Source organism: Thamnophis sirtalis, unplaced genomic scaffold, assembly GCF_051295495.1.
Source record: "Thamnophis sirtalis isolate CommonGarterSnake01/CBP01778 unplaced genomic scaffold, rThaSir2_p1.2 scaffold_2, whole genome shotgun sequence".
Classification (NCBI taxonomy): domain Eukaryota; kingdom Metazoa; phylum Chordata; class Lepidosauria; order Squamata; family Natricidae; genus Thamnophis; species Thamnophis sirtalis.
In genome coordinates this window covers 78,768,188-78,784,452 of record NW_028261382.1, presented here as the reverse complement: position 1 = coordinate 78,784,452, position 16,265 = coordinate 78,768,188, and the positions used below count along the sequence as shown (strand labels likewise).

The 16,265-nt window shown below is 35.4% G+C and overlaps 2 long non-coding RNA genes across 2 annotated transcripts; both read right to left on the bottom strand.

The window, feature by feature from the left end:
* Positions 1-1,084: 1,084 nt before the first annotated feature.
* On the bottom strand, positions 1,085-7,918 carry LOC148048945 (uncharacterized). The gene is made up of 3 exons (XR_015695331.1): positions 7,561-7,918; positions 3,299-3,406; positions 1,085-1,334 (listed from the first exon to the last, which is right to left on the bottom strand). It is a non-coding gene; the product is annotated as an uncharacterized LOC148048945 (long non-coding RNA).
* Positions 7,919-8,788: 870 nt separating this feature from the next.
* LOC148048944 (uncharacterized) lies at positions 8,789-15,823 on the bottom strand. The gene is made up of 4 exons (XR_015695330.1): positions 15,564-15,823; positions 12,058-12,134; positions 11,393-11,464; positions 8,789-10,973 (listed from the first exon to the last, which is right to left on the bottom strand). It is a non-coding gene; the product is annotated as an uncharacterized LOC148048944 (long non-coding RNA).
* Positions 15,824-16,265: the final 442 nt, after the last annotated feature.

Here is a 16,265-nt window from a genome sequence, read left to right as displayed (position 1 = left end):
AAAAATTCTGAGTTGCAACCATACTATTGGAGGGCAGGTTTTCAAGTGGCTTAGTGCCAACCATTACATGTGGGAGGGTTCTTTGAAGGCATCCCTCAAAGGGGGTGATAAGTGGGCAGATGAGACCTCTCCCTGGTCTACAGGTTAATTCAATTAACTTTGGGTGCTCTTGTACATGGGGTTTTAAATGTGAAGAGTTGGTTTCTATAGTATTTTCTGAGCAACAGGCCTTTTGTGGGGAAAAAATAGTATCCTTTTAATATTGCTAGCATTTAATGTAAGCTACTAATCATGAAGCTCAATGGGTTGACTTGTTGGCTGTGAAATATTGTTGGAAAAATTGAATACATGTCAAGGGATCTCTGACTTCTCTACAGAATATAAAATATTTATGCCATATTAGATATTTCAGTTTTTAAGAGACCCCAAGAGCCTTTGCATAACACCTCCACGAGCCACTCCATTTTCTGAAATAGAAGATTTATGTGTAGATGGTGCAAATTTCAACTGGCATAATATGCATTCAAAGTGGAACACTCAGTGGATTGGCTTGCCTTCAGAAGCTGTAGGTGCTACAGCACTGGAGGTTTTTAAAGAGTTTGGACAATCATAGTTAGTTTGATAGTTTAGTTTGATAGTTTATTAACATTTATAGGCCGCCCTTTTCCCTGAGGGGACTCAGGGTGGCTCACATAAAATCAGGGAAGGGGGATACAAACAATGACATAGACACACATAAGTAAAAATAATGAGCAACATTCATTCATCATTCGGGAGGGGCGGCTATCTTTGTCCCCAGGCCTGACGGGCTAGCCAGGTCTTAAGGGCTATGCGGAAGGCCTGGACGGTGGTGAGAGTCATGGTACAAAGTCTCCTTGTTGGACAGGGTATTGAAGTAGAAGAAGTCCAAGATCCCTTCCAACTCTGTAATTCTGTATTCTTTAAAAGGTTTTTGAATGGGAAAGATAAACCACAGACAAAGGGAAGGAATCTTCTCTTCATTTAAAAACAAAGGGGAGCATAAATGATAAAATATTTATGCCATATTAGATATTTCAGTTTTTAAGAGACCCCAAGAGCCTTTGCATAACATCTCCATGAGCCCCTCCATTTTCTGAAATAGAAGATTTATGTGTAGATGTTGCCAATTTCAACTAGCATAATATGCATTCAAAGTGGAACACTTTATGCTCTATTGCTTGTGTTTGCATTACATTGAATTCCAATATGATGTGATAACACTCACCCAAAGTTCCAGCAATTTCAACTCCCTCATTCACTTCTTCTCTATTGGTAAGAATTAGTGTAGCTTTTCCTCTGGTTCTCTCTTCTACCTTTGGATGACAAAGTCAGCTAGGTTTGTTAGGAATCTCTTTCATCACCCACTTGCTGCAGAGTTCGTTTCCCAGTTGATATAAGGTGGTTAAAGTCTCCCATTACTATTGTGGTATATTTACTACATACAATTAATTGATTAATAAAAAGTTAATCTATTCATTTCCAGGCAACCAGATTAATTCTATCTAAATTATTATTGTCTGAGCAACGTGTTTTCTTTTTTATGAATGTGGCTACATTTTACTTTACTATATATAAAACATGCTGTTTTTGACTATATCAATTTCACTATTATTATATTTAATTTTATTTTATTTGCTAGAATTAGAATATTTTTCTTTTTATGATTAGTTAATCATAAGTAAGTTTATTGACTGACAATTATGATAATTACTCCATAAACACATTCTCTAAATAAATTATTTTTAGTTGTTCATCACAACAATAATGAAAAATTACTTTCTGGTTCTTATATCTAACACACTCCCTTGTCTAAATTTGTTTCTAATTCTTTCTTTAGCTAAGTTCAAGTTAATTTTTTTCTCCATTTCTTCTTCCAAATTCATGGGAATGCTAACCGTTAGGATTCCCCATCTGTCCTCTTCCCCCACATACTCCCTCATTTGGTAAAATCATAATTTTCTATTTTTTTGTCTACCCCCACTATGAAAAGAAAATTTATATATGCCATTTTTGCTTGTGGAATTCACTCGTGTTAGTCAAAATTATTGTTGTCTCTTTTTTTTCTATCTCCTTTTTGTTCAAGTATGTGAATAAAAATTTGTCTTAGTAATCTTTTCAAAGCAGAAATCTACCTTCCACTTGGTGTGCAAGGGCCGTGTGTAAGTATTGGCATTCTGTTCATATTTTGCAATCTTCTAAAATGAAGAATAAAACTTGGGAGAAAAAAACATAGAAAGGGAAAAAGAGTCAGAGTCATCCCTTCCATTAACCTAGAATTCAGGTACCTAGGATAATGATCTGAAGTTCTTTGCAGCTTACACTTTTCTGCTTTACTGTCCTTTTCCTATATTTTCAGTTTTTATTTGCAAACTGCCCAGAGAACTCCAATTATTGTGTAGAAATTTTTGTAATGAAATCTATGCAAGAAAACAACCAATTTCAGAGAGCATCAAGGATTCCTCAATTTAAAATATAAGAAAAAAGGTACTGGAAAACATTAATGTTCCTGATATAATTCTCTCATTCACACTTCCATTTAACCTGTGTGTTTTTAGACTCCTAGACAGCACATGTTCTATTAAATTTTAAAGAGAAAAGCACAAATACTAGTCTTCATAGAGAATATGAAAAAATGCATATATAGATAAATAAAACATATGTAACTGCATGGTATAAAAGTTAAAAACCTGGCATTTTAATAGAGATGTGTAGACTTTTTATACCCACCATATTTCTATTTTTTACTAAATATCCTACTCATTCTGATTTGTTTTATCACAAGATGTTATTATCAGTTCTATCTGTTCTATAGTTTTTACACCATACCGTAGTATTTACTCTAATCCTATTTAGATATTTTAGAACAATTACATTTTTCCTTTTATTTTCTACTTATTTGTATCTTTTGTCTTTTATTTCCTGTCCCTTTGTTGTATGCTAAAAGTTGTTAACAACTAAATCAAACAATATTGTTCTGGTCAAAGAGAAGAAACATAAACAGAAAACTTGTTTCAATTTTAAAATTGATGCATAAGAGCTGCAATTGAGAATCTCTATTATTCTCTAACATTAATCTACCATTTTTTCTCCAGGGACCTCAAGAACATATACATAAATCACCCCTCACTTTATATACACAGCCCCAATATTGTGAGTTAGGCTGGGCTGAGAAAAGTAATTGTCAAAGTGATGCAGTGAGGTGCATGGAAACTGGAGATTTAAAAATGGGGGTCCTGGACACAATGTTTGTGTGGATATGGACTTGCAGATTGCTTACCAAAAGTCCTCTCGAGTCACAACATTGAGAGAAAAGAAAGAAGAACAAGGCTTCATTTGTCACTTATGAGCTGTCAGTAAAAAGCTGAAGGCTTCTGTGATTTCCCACCTGGACAAGAGGATGATACTTTATTGTACTTGAGAAGAAATGACTCCTTGCCAAACCACAATATTCCATAACTGGCAGCAGCCATTTCAAATAGACTTATAGTATTGTTGCAATAGGATTAAAGTCTTATTTTTCTTGGAAAGTAGGCATCAAAGCAAGAAGGGCCAGATTAAAGTCTTTGGAACCATTCCAGAAAAATGTCTGTTCAGTCACTTTTGAAAAACCTCCAGTGATGGAGCACCCACCATTTCTAGAGGCAAGCCATTGCACTGATTAATTGTTCTCACTGTCAGGAAAGTCCTCTTTAATTCTATGCCAATGAAGCTAATGGGTCATGGGGAATAGTCCTTGTTTATGGCTACTTTTTTCTAATTAAAGTTTTTTATTTTTTTCATTTTCATAACATATTATCACATGTATACTATTACATAACCAACATGAATCCTGTCTGACAAACCAATTCTGAGATCCTTCTGGATCAGAACCTCCCCTGGAGGGGGGGGGCAAAGGGAGCAGCGTCTGATCAGACCCAGAGGGAGGCAACAGGTCCCTTGCAGGTCCCTCGCAGGATGGAGATTTGCCTTATGAATCAGAGTTGGAGCGGCAGTCTGCAATATAGGTGACAAGATGCCAAGTTCTTGTCAAAGCAAAAGGAACAGGAGGGTGCAGAAGAGATGAAAGACCAGTAAGAAAATTTATCTAACCCACAGAGATAAATCAAACCTGGAAAAGGCAACGAAATTTTGAGAACATAAATAATATTGATGATCAGATCGGGATATTTTTCAAAAAGAAAGAAAGAAAGAAAAAATGGAGGGTTGAAACACCAGCCCCCACCCCACCCCAAAAAAGTTTTCTATTCGAAACAATTTCGGACAAAAAGGAAAAAGCAGAGAAATGACAAACCCCTCAAATATAAACTCTAAAGTTGGTTTTGGATTTGAAATAGAAACCAAACACTCTGAAGGATTTATTTTGTTTGAATTTTTTCCATCTAATATACCTTAACTTCCCCCCCCCCCCAAAAAAGCACTTCTTCTTCCTGATAACTGATAACCTGACTTTGACTGTGCAGAAAGTTTTAATTAACCAACTGCCATAAATCAGAATTTGGAAAAGTAGGAGGCAAAGAGAAATACCCGAAATCTGGTTCCAGATGATATATTGTGAGCAGCTACAAACAATCCAGACCCGGTAAGGGAAAGAATAATAACATAATCATAACAGAATCAAAAACTGGGAAATTTGAAACTTTTTGTTTGTTTGTTTGTTTTTCTTCTTCTTCTTTTCACTCGGCAAAAAATTAAAATGGCCCCAGCTTCTCTTCCAGTTTGAATTGAAGGTGGACCAGAATCTTGAAATAAGTCTAGTATAACTAACTGAAATTTTGGAACTGGACATTAAGGAAGAACAAAAGACTAAGATGGCTCCCATTGGTTTTTCCCCACAGCAATTGAAGTAGATAAATTTAAGGTGGAACAGAATTCTGAAATAAGAACTGTATAACTGTATAACTAACTGTAACTTTGGAACTGGATATCATGGAAAACTGGGAATTTGAAGAACTATGTGAAATTATAAAAAATATGCATAAATCATTAATATCAAGCCTAATTAGAATTCTGAATCCACAGAAGCAGATAGCTAAAGAAGAACTCAAAGAAGAAGGGGGACAATACATCGAAGGGGTAGAAATGGAGGGAAATAAAAAGCAGAGAAAAACCTCCTTTGGTCCTGGCAGTGGTGTAGGGAAAATTGTGAAAAGAGGAGGTGTCCCAAAAAGGGGGGGGAGAAGCAGACAAAAGTGCTTTGGAGGTTGTTAGTGGCATAAGGAAATTTGAAATGGGAGATTATGCCCCAACAAAGAGAAATATAAAATATTCTTTGGATGGTGACCTGGGGAAAATTGAAGGGAGTGGATGTGTCAAAATAAAGAAAAGGGAGAAGACAGGAATAGAGAAGTGGAACAAAAGACTTACTAAGAAAAAAATCAGATAACTAGAAACTACTATATGGGAAATATAAAGTTAAGATAAGGGCTTTATTCCTAAATATGGTAATAAAATGTAGTTGCTAATTGGTTGAACATGATAATGGAGAGATAGCTAAATAAAGGTTAAAATATATGGAATATGGATAAATATGAAACTGATATGGAGAGGTTGTAAAACAGAGGTTTATGATCCACCTTTTTAACATGATAATTAAATTGATTTGCGAATTGATTGAATATGACAATAGAAGGACAACTAAGCATGGCTCAAAATATATGAAACATGGACATATTTAGAACTTTTAAAATGATGAGAAAAGTGAGATGTTTACTGCTTGTTATTTTATACAATAAATTAAGGGAAGTGTAACAAACACTGAACAGTGAAGATTGCCATATAGAGACAATTAAGGGTAATCTAATCTAAGATATGGAAAAATGGAGAGGGAACATGAAATATACCTACAGTGGGAAACTATTGTGATAAAAAGACAGAATCACAAATTGGGGGCATGTAAGGATGTATAATTATATAAAGATAATGATGAGAATAGCTGCGAATTGTAACCAGGTCTAAAACTCAACCAAAATTAGGTTGGGGGTTGTGGTGGTTTAAAAGCACAATGAGTATATATGTATACTTTTCTGTTAGAGTTTTTTTTACTAAAAAGGAGGAGAAAAATTAAATATGTATATTGAAAAGGAATTATAAATATCATCAACATAAAATGGAGCATGCTAGAAGCTGAAATACACCAAGTACATGAGATGAAGAGTGGGAAGTAGAGGAGAAAGTTAAGGGAAGAAGAAAGGGATAGGAGAGAGGGTAAGGGGGAAAAGAGGAGGAGAGAATTGAGGAGTGATAAGGGGAGGGAGAAGGAGAGAGGACGAGGAACTTGAGAAGGGAAGGATGACAGAGGGAATAATGGAGGTAGGGAGGAGGAGGAGGGAGGGAGAAGAAAGTGATAAAGTACAAATATGGTGTATGGGGAGCAGAAGAGCCAATAATTGATTTTGGGGACTTTTTGGTAAGATGAATTGATGTAAACATTTAATAATACAATATGATGTTGGTTATGTAATTGTTTATGGCTACTTTTTTGAGTCTCTAAAAGCCATGGTGGTTCAGTGGTTAGAATGCAGTACTGCAAACTACTTGTGCTAACTGCTGGCTGCCAGTAGTTTGGCAGTTCGATTCTCATCGGCTCAAGGTTGACTCAGCCTTCCATCCTTCCAAGGTCAGTAAAATGAGAATCCAAATTGTTGGAGGCAATATGCTGACTCTGTAAACTGCTTAGAGAGGGCTGTAAAGCACTGTGAATTACTATATAAGTATAAATGCTGTTTCTATTAGTCACTTCATCAAAAAAGCAAAAAAAAATGTTTGTCTGGCATGATCTGCTTTTGACAATGTTGATTTCTATTAATTGTAGAGATAACTAGCAAGAAATCTATCATGGGCTTAATTCTTACTTAAAAGGTAAAGGTTTCCCTGTCACAGTGTTCATCTTCATTTCCTGGCCAAGGGAAATGAAATGATAGAGGATACTAAAGTTGTGGGAATTATAGCCTTCTGAAAATGGGTGACCATTATGATTCATAGAAAACTGGACAATTCCCCTTATCTATTGAGACATTTGATTCAGTTTCTAAACAGGGTGAATAATTTGGAGAGGTTATTTAGAGGAGGAATTACCCAATGAAAGTCAGTCCTGGAAGAATAATGACAGGCAAAAAAATAGGTTTAAAAAACATAATTCACATTTAGAATTAGCCATTATGAGAAGTGGCACTGGTTCTTAGCTTGACTAGCTTAATAGAGCATTGAATAGTAGGGCTAAAAGGGACCTTGGAAGTCTCTCAGTCTAACCCCCTGTTCAATAAAGCAGACTTTATACCACCAAGTCAAATTGCAGTCAAATCTGTTTTTTAAAAACTCCAGTGATGGAGCATCTATAACTCTATTCCACTGATTTATTGTTCTTACTGTCTTACTTTTAGGTTGGATCTCCCTTCTGCTTTGTGATACTGGAAGATAATTATCATGTCCCCCTTAATCCTTCTCTTTAATAGACTACACATACATAGCTCCCTCAACCTTTCCCTCCCCCAGAATACCTGTTTTTTCATAGATGTCATGGTGATCAAGGGTTATTATTACCTTTGAAGGGAGAGAAACTATCTCTGAAAGCCATTTGCTGGGAGACCAAAGGATTTCTTCTGCAGTTTTTTGTGCACTTGAAGAGAAGAGAAGAGTTGGAAGGGACCTTGGAGGTCTACTAGTCCAACCCTCTGCTCAGGCAGGAAACCCTATATCATTTCAGACAAATGGTTGTCCAATCTTTTCTTAAAAACTTCCAGTGTTGGAGGCTTCACAAATCCTGGAGGCAAGTTATTCCACTATAATGAGACCATAGTGCTGGATTAAATGGGCCAGAGATCCGATCCAGTGTATGTTCCTAAGTACATTTCAGAGTTGGTATTCTGCTGGTTCGGACCGGTTCACCTGAACCGGTAGTGGAAAACAGAGGTGGTTCCGCCCACCTGCCCTGGCTCTATGTCCTCCCATTTAGGCATGTTTTCAAGCCAAAGTGCATGCACGGAAAGCTGGGCGCATGCATGGATGGGGGGGGCACTCACATTTGTGAACCAGAAGGGAAAGTAAGTGAATACCGGCCCTGGTACATATGTTTTGTTCATGAGAAACTTGCAAAGAATGATACTCAGAAAGTCTGTAAAATATTACTTTCAGACCTGTTTCTTTAAAACCTATTTCTTTGAGATGAATCCCTTGGTGTTTGGCTTTCTTCATGTTACATTCATTTATGAACTTTGAAGTTGTCTACTTCCCATGCTGCCCCCTCATTTTAAAAAACGTACACAACTCTCATTTACAGCAGTGGCTCAAAAGACAATATCAGAAGAAGATAACAACTCTTAGCTTTTTTGCCTTATGAATGTCCATATAACTTTATCTGGCAATGCCCATTTTTACATTTACAAAAATTTCACATGCCCTGTGGTGGCATTTCACTTGTCTTTCTCCTTACGGCATCATACATTAAATTTCCTCTGTATTTGTCATAATATTATTTTGTTCTAATCAGTGACATTGGAAGAATTAAGAGTTCCAGTAATGTAGATGGACTAATCCTTGAAAAACAAGTATAAACTCTAGCACAGTAAATCACATCTGTGTCAAGAATCTATAACAATAAACAGACATTCTGACATGTAGACTTTCTCATGGCAGGGATCAGGAAATACTAAGAAAACATATACCCTAATCATTACTGCAAAAAAATTGTTTAGCAAAATAAAACCCTTATTGACATTTTAGTGCTGTCCTCTACACAAGGTGATGGATTTTTCCACTGTGGCATCTGTTTTGTTTTTGTTTTTTTAATTATCTTTTCCAGTATCTTCCCAGGTATTGGCGTTAGGCTGATTGGTCTGTAGTTTCCTGGGTCTGGTTTATTTAACTTTTATTTAAGATGGGAAATACATCAGCTCTTTTCCAGTCCTCCGGTAGTTTCCTGGTGCTCCCGGGTTTTTCAAATATATGATACAGTGGTTCTGAGATGACATCTGCCAGCTCCTTTAGAACTCTGGGGTGTAATCCATCAGGTCCTGATGATTTGTATTCATCAAGATCAGTCAGGTGTTCTCTTATTATGCTTTTGCTTATTTTAACTTTTATTTCTAGTCTGTCTTTTACAGTTATGTTTCTGGTAGGTTGGGCTATAATTTTTTTTGGCATGAAGACCAATGCAAAGAGTTAGTTAAGGAGCTCTGCATTCTCTCTGCTGCCTGTTATTTCTTTGCTGTCTTCTCTCTTTAGTGGACCAACTGTTTCTTTGATTTTTTTCTTGTTATTTATATGTTGGAAGAATTTTTTTATTATTACCTTTTACGTTTGTTGCAAGTCTTTGTTCATTCTGAGCCTTTGCTTTCCTGTCTGCGTCTTTGCAGATTCTGGCTATCTGCTGATATCCTGCCTTAGTTATGTGCCCCTTTTTCCATTTTTCATGCTTGTCCTTTTTTAATATAATTTTTTTATTGTTTTAATTAAACAAAAAACACAAAAAAGCATCATCCTTCATTACATATTGTAGAAAGCGTGTCGATTGGTTACGAATACATTTCGTGCATTTCTTTCAGTCATTACTTATACTTTATTCATATTGAGTTGTACATTTTAAATCAAAAATCTTTACTATCAGTGTACCATAATTATCATTTAAGTACAATTATTTAAATGTGCTTTTATCTGAAGTCATTTGTATTTAAAGACACAACCACCTACTGGCTCATACTTGTCCTTTTTGTCTTTCAATTTGTCAGAGAGATCTTTGTGCAGCCATGCTGGTTTTTTCTTTGATTTCTTATTTTTCTTTATCGGTGATATTGTGATGGCCTGGGTTTTCATGATAGTACTTTTCAGAGTTTCCCAAGATTCTTGAGTTGCTTCCCCCTTTAGGATTTTCATCCAAGGAATCTTTCCCAAGTTCTCTCTGAGTTTATTAAAATCAGCTCTCTTAAAACCTAAGACTCTGGTACCATTATGTTTTCTTGCTTGTGTTTGCAATATGTTGAATTCTAGTATGATACGGTGACTCTCACCCAACATTCCTGCAGTTTCAACTCCTTCTATCACTTCTTCTCTGTTTGTAATATTAAATCCAGTATGGCTGTGACTCTAGTTCCTTCCTCTACCTTTTGGAAAACAAAGGTGTCAGCTAGGTTGGTCAGGAACCTATTTGATTTCTCATTAGTGCAGAATTAGTTTTCCAATTGATATCAAGGTAATTGAAGTCCTGCATTACTATTGTAGTGTATCCTGCATATGTCCTGCATATATTTGTTAGTTGGTTGGCAAAAAGACTATTTATTTTTTCTTAATGATTGGGTTGCCTATAATATACACTTACGGCCATGTCATTCTTTTTTTTCTTTTATGTTAACCAATATGCATTCTAGGAGGTGTTCGTCTTTGGTTTCATGCAATTCTGTAGCAATATAGTGGTCCTTTACATACAGTGCAATTCCACCTCTTCTTTTATGGGGTCTGGGTTTTTTAAACAGAATAAATTTCTGTTATTCCAACTATTTCATATCTACATTTGTGTATTAATAATTGAAGGTCACCCTGTTTGTTTCCCAGACTTTGTGCATTGGCATATAGGCACTTGAGATCTTTATGCCTGAGTCTGGGTATGCTTCCCATGTCTCCTATTTGGTGTTTCAGTTTGTCTTCCTTCCCATCCCTCCTTACTTCATTTTCAACCTTGCTTTCTAGGGTTTTTTGCTTGGAATTAAGTCCTGGAGATCCTAAAGATTGGTCACCCTCCCCATCCCAATTTTAGTTTAGCTTATATATATTTAGCCCTCCTTTTTTGTCTTTATTTTTAGGTATTGCTTTATGACCCCAGAATTATATTCTCACAATTCTTTTGCAAATTTGATTGTGTCCTGGACATAACACAAATGTCCCTGTGCATTGAATGAAAGGAGGAAAATGATGGATAATATTTTAAGTTATTCTGCAACATGGTTTTCCTTTTGTACAAATGTCTGAAAAGATAAAAAATTATAAAAGTCAATGAGACATACGTGAATAACTGAGCATTATCATTCATTTTGCCCTTCAGTAGATCTGAATGTCTCCATGCTGCAAAGGATCTCACAGTGGGTTATCATGATCTATTGATCATAATCTTATCTTCATCAGACCAAATTTCTAAGCCAGTTATTGCTACATGAATATTCAACCTAGTTACTGAAGTAAACCATTGTCTGGAATAATCTAGTTACTGAACTAAGTTGTTTCTCGGCCAAATGACTCAGCTTTGTTGCACTCAAATCCGGAAAAGTTAAATTCTTGTATAAATCCATCTCCTATGTCTCTTTACCAGATTAAGTTTGTTCCGTGAGTCAGGGCACGGAGAGGTTTAAATTCAAAAAGTGAAAAAACTTTTGCCATGTCTTCTTACCAAATTTACATAGTTGAGAATTTCCTATACTCTCGTCTTTATGTCAGTGATGTTGCGGCTGTACTTCCTGTACTACAGAAAAGACAAAAAAGGGAAGAAGAGACAACAATTTTAAGATGGGGGGTGGGTTGAATAAGAGAGAAAAAGAACAGGGCAGAGCAGGATGCTGAATTGGACAAAAATAATAATTCTACATATAAAGCAGTCCAATGATTTTTTTTTCTGCTAATTTTTAACCTATATTTGTTCTGTTAATATATTAACATGATTATTTTTTCCGCACCACTCAAGAATCCTCCTCTTGGTTAGAGAAAATTTTGGTCAGCCTACTGAAATTTTGGAATCTTTGTATGGCTAAGACATCTAGATGGTTGGAAAAGGTGTGCAGTGGCTCAAGAAATTGTTTCTGGGTAGAACTGAAAAGTCTGCTTGCCTCTTCCTGTACACTTTCTGGCAAGATGCAGAATCTGAAACCCACTTATCTCCTATGCCTGTAACATCACCACTTTTTGATTTCAAACAAAGTATTCCTTAATTCTGCAGATGTCTTGGATCAAACCCAAGTAATTTGATTGAAAAACTTTGCTTTAACTATGACAACTGCAAGAGCATTAATAATATTTACAGTCTTAATAAAATAAACAAAAGATAAGACACTATCTTACTTCAAGCCGTCGCATGCACTGATGACTGCAGTTGAGTCAATGTCATTCTCAATGCGTCCATGATAATAGCAGTGATCCTGTATGGAAGCAAGAGGACTAAACAGGTTAAAGCTTGTTTGCAGTATGTACACGTCCAAAAGTGCAGTTCTAAAGTATTCTACCACATCAATGAAAAAATGAGTAAGAGGGCAACTAGTCCAGAATGTTTTGCTTGAGGGGGAACCTGCTTAGTATTGATTATTCAAAATGAGCATATGATACGATAATCACAAGTCTCTATTAAAGGAAGTCACACTGCAGAGGGAACCCCATTGATGGTAAAATGCTAATAACTTTTGGGAAGACAATCAAGAAATAAATAAAAAAATCTTCTGTTCCAAATAACAAGCTCTTTTCTCCACCAACCTTGTCTTCTTGGAGGTCAACTAGTGCTGCACCACAGGATTTGACAAATTAACTCTCAAACAATGTTCTAAAATCTTATAATAATGTAGGAAAAATTCCACATTTACTAATGATACCAATTAATTATTATTTCTTTGAGCTCCCACGATGAAAGCTTTCGGAAACATACGTCAGAAATATAAATACACAATACCAAAAAAAGATGCCTATTTAACATGGAAGACTCCATCTAGTGGTGTGAATTTTGATCACTAACATCTTCTGGAAACAGGACCAATATGGATATCAAAATCAGAAGATTTCAGTTACACATTAAGTAGGATGCATTTTTTTTATCAATTGGGGCAGGGGGCGTGACCATGGACCTAAGGAAGCATGTTAGTGCTGTGATATTGTAACAGGTTCTGGCCCCTTTTAGTGAGAGGGAAATATAATGGATTTCTATATTCTGTACAAGTAAAGTGAATTCCTCTCACAAATTCTTCTCACAAACAAATGACTTTGCAGGTATCACTGTAATCTGGTTTAAAAATCAAAGTGCATCCTATCAACTTGATGTTCTCACAATAAACCTATTTGTGGGGCTCACTCCCCAAAATGTTTGATTTTAATCAGTAGGAAAGAATTGATTGATTGAAATATTGCCCTACTAATTCTAAAAATAACACTAGTCTATTTTTATTTCCCATATTGAACCAAATATTTTAATAAAAGTGCTAAGGCATGGCTGGTTGAGTCACTGAAAGACCAAAAGCATGTTCCAATGGGAACTTATTTTGCTGATATAAGCCAGGTAGCAAATTTACCTATTTATTATTGCAATTATTAATATCTTGATTTACAATTCAAATGAGATAACTGGCATAGCATTCTTAACAAAGAAATAAGGTGTGTTGAAATCTTGGCTTGTTTAGGTCAACCATGTTTAGATTTAGGTTACCTCTTTCATGCCTTAATAGGGCAAGACATTTCATGCCTTTCATGCTTCAGTGTGTAAATTTTGATAAAACTTGAGCAGCTACATAGGTCTCGTAAAAAACATTATACAGATTGATGAGGTGTCTGCGGAGCCGCATGAATGTGTAAAGAATAATTTTTAAATGTCTGTAATATTTCATAAATAACCTACATAATTCAAGATCCAGAGGTTTATAAGTCTTGAGTGGTTCAGCTTTATCTAGAATTGCTAGGGTCAAGCAGAGTAGTATTGAAATCAGGAATAAAAAATTCTGAGTTCTGGGGTAAAACAATTTACATGTTCAATGACTATATCTACATCATCTACAAAATAAATGTTTACTCACTTAACTAGTCTACACCTGTGTCAAATGGAGTCCCATAACCAGTTCATTTATTAGATTTGGAGTATTTCATCTGGTTCTTGAAAGGCACTGTAAAATCTTCTTAAATTTAACTTTCTTGCATAAGTTCAAGATCTCTAATTCAACATCTTGGTAAATGAGGTGGGGCTGACACAGAAAGAATGACTCAAAAGTTATCCAGTGAGGCTCCATGGTTGAGGATGGACTTGAGTCTGGTTCCCAGTCCCAACCTTGAGCTGTAACCACTACACCATGTTCATCTAGAACCCAACTTTTATATTTCAAACTGATGCATTCTGGGAAGTTAGAAAGGATAATTTCATATCTCATAGTTCACAGTTATCACTGCTTCCCATCATCTTCTATGAAAGATGACCCAAGAGCATAAAAAAGAAGAAGAAATCTCTTGAAGTTATCTATTAAAAGTAACTATATTTCAGGCACAAGGGACCAGATTCATTGTATTCTGCCTAGTATGCAGGAATCTCCCTAGACTGCTTGCCTTCTCTTGGAAACAGATGAATAAGATTCCATGGAATTGAGGGGAGGGGAGTGTCAGTCCTGGATCTGTTGCAACTCTATAAAGATGCAAGGCTAATTTCCTGCTTGCTTGATCCTTCCACCCTGTCTGACTGGGAGTTTCCCAATATTTTATTAATTATAGTAACCTATTAACATTAGGAAATTAATGTTTTAAGTCTCCTCAATTGTGTGTGAATTAGGCAGCCATATAAATTTGTTTAATAAATAAATTATCCAAGCAGGCACATAGATTGCAATGCAAAAATTCAGATGCCAGCAAAGGGATACCAAGCTCTCTTGAGTGATAATAAATTATTATCCAGATTTAATTATCATGCCCAGTAAGATTCTTCATTTTCATGAGATATTAGATCTGTGTAAGTTTCACTAAAATTAGTTCAAGTGCAAATCTTGATATAAATGTACATGGACTTTTCCTATGTTTCTGCAATTTAACATATTTTAATCAAAGTGAAATGGACTTTCAGAATTTTACAGTCTCGTGAGATTTATCATATGTCATCTTTACTTGCAGCTCTCTCTATAAATTGCTCTATGAAAATATTATTCAAAATATTAAGATCTCTAAGGTTTTAAATAGGATCAGATCCAACGAAAAAATAAAACAGGTAATAGCTCTCAATTACAACCCAATGTCACTTTCATAGTCTATGAACTCTGACAAATATGTGACTTTGTAATAATTTCCCTTTACAAAACACAACAATAAACAAACTTTAAAATGAAATGAAAATGTTCAAGTTTGAGTTTGAAGATTCTCTGAAGATAACAACAATAACACTAGCTGTGGTTTGCTCAATATTATGCCAGACTAATTCCGTGATATCTAATTGACATAGTGGGAAAAAATTAAAACTGAAAATACTTCATTTCTTTAATATTTTCCTTCCTAGATTTTTTTTCTAACAAGGTCTCTCTCTGTGTCCTCTTCAGTCTTCTAATTCTTTTCTACTCACATTATTGGAAAGCCTTCTATCCAATTTGAATATGTTTTTGTTTTGAGGATCTTAGATCTTTTCTTTTTTAAAAATCTGTTTGCTGATTGACAAAGTTTAAGCAATTACAAAAGACAATCTATGAAAATATAATATTTGAATTTTCTTTTGGTAGGTCTGCAGAAACTGAAGTGGAACAAATTTTGCTTAATCATCAAAGGAAACAATCTAGTAATCTGTTGGGTGCAATAATCTCTTAGCTGTAAGAATTTGAACAAGGAAACCAAATAAAATATCTTACCTTAATATGGAAAAACCGCTAAGCAGATGGTTACCAAGAGAACCTGGATCATTTTGGAGCCTAGATTTGGCTGGCAGACAAAGAATCTATTTTTGCTTTCAAGACAAACTGAGCTTTTGTCCTGTTGACTGTGAGAAGCAATTAATGAGTCCTTCAGCTTCATTCATGCTCTTATATGATAAGGTATTTGCTAAAGGATTTCCACAAATTCTAAGTTGTAACAGTACTATTGGATGGCAAGTTTCCAGCTGGCTTACCATACGTCACTCTAGAAATGATAGCTGGATGGGAAGGGCTATTTCAAGGCATTCCCCAAAGCAGAAACCCAAAGGAAGAGTTTAATTGGTCACAGCAGATCTTTTCCTACCCTGCATATTAATACAATTAAATTTAGGTACTTTGTGCATGAGTTTTTAAATTCCAAGGAGACATATAATTTTTATGGTGAGTTAGAAGCATTTTTGAACAATCTAGCATCCTTTTAATATTGCTAGCACTTAGTGCTACAGTATTTGCTAATCAGGAAGCTCAATGACATGACTTATAATCTTTGAAAAATGATCTTACTGTGGAAAAGACTGAATCCATGTAAATGCATCTTCCAAAAGGATTCCTGACTTCACTACAGGAATACAAAACCTTTATGCCATAATAGATCTTTCAATTTTTAAGAGACACCAGGAGCCTTTGTAGAACATCTCT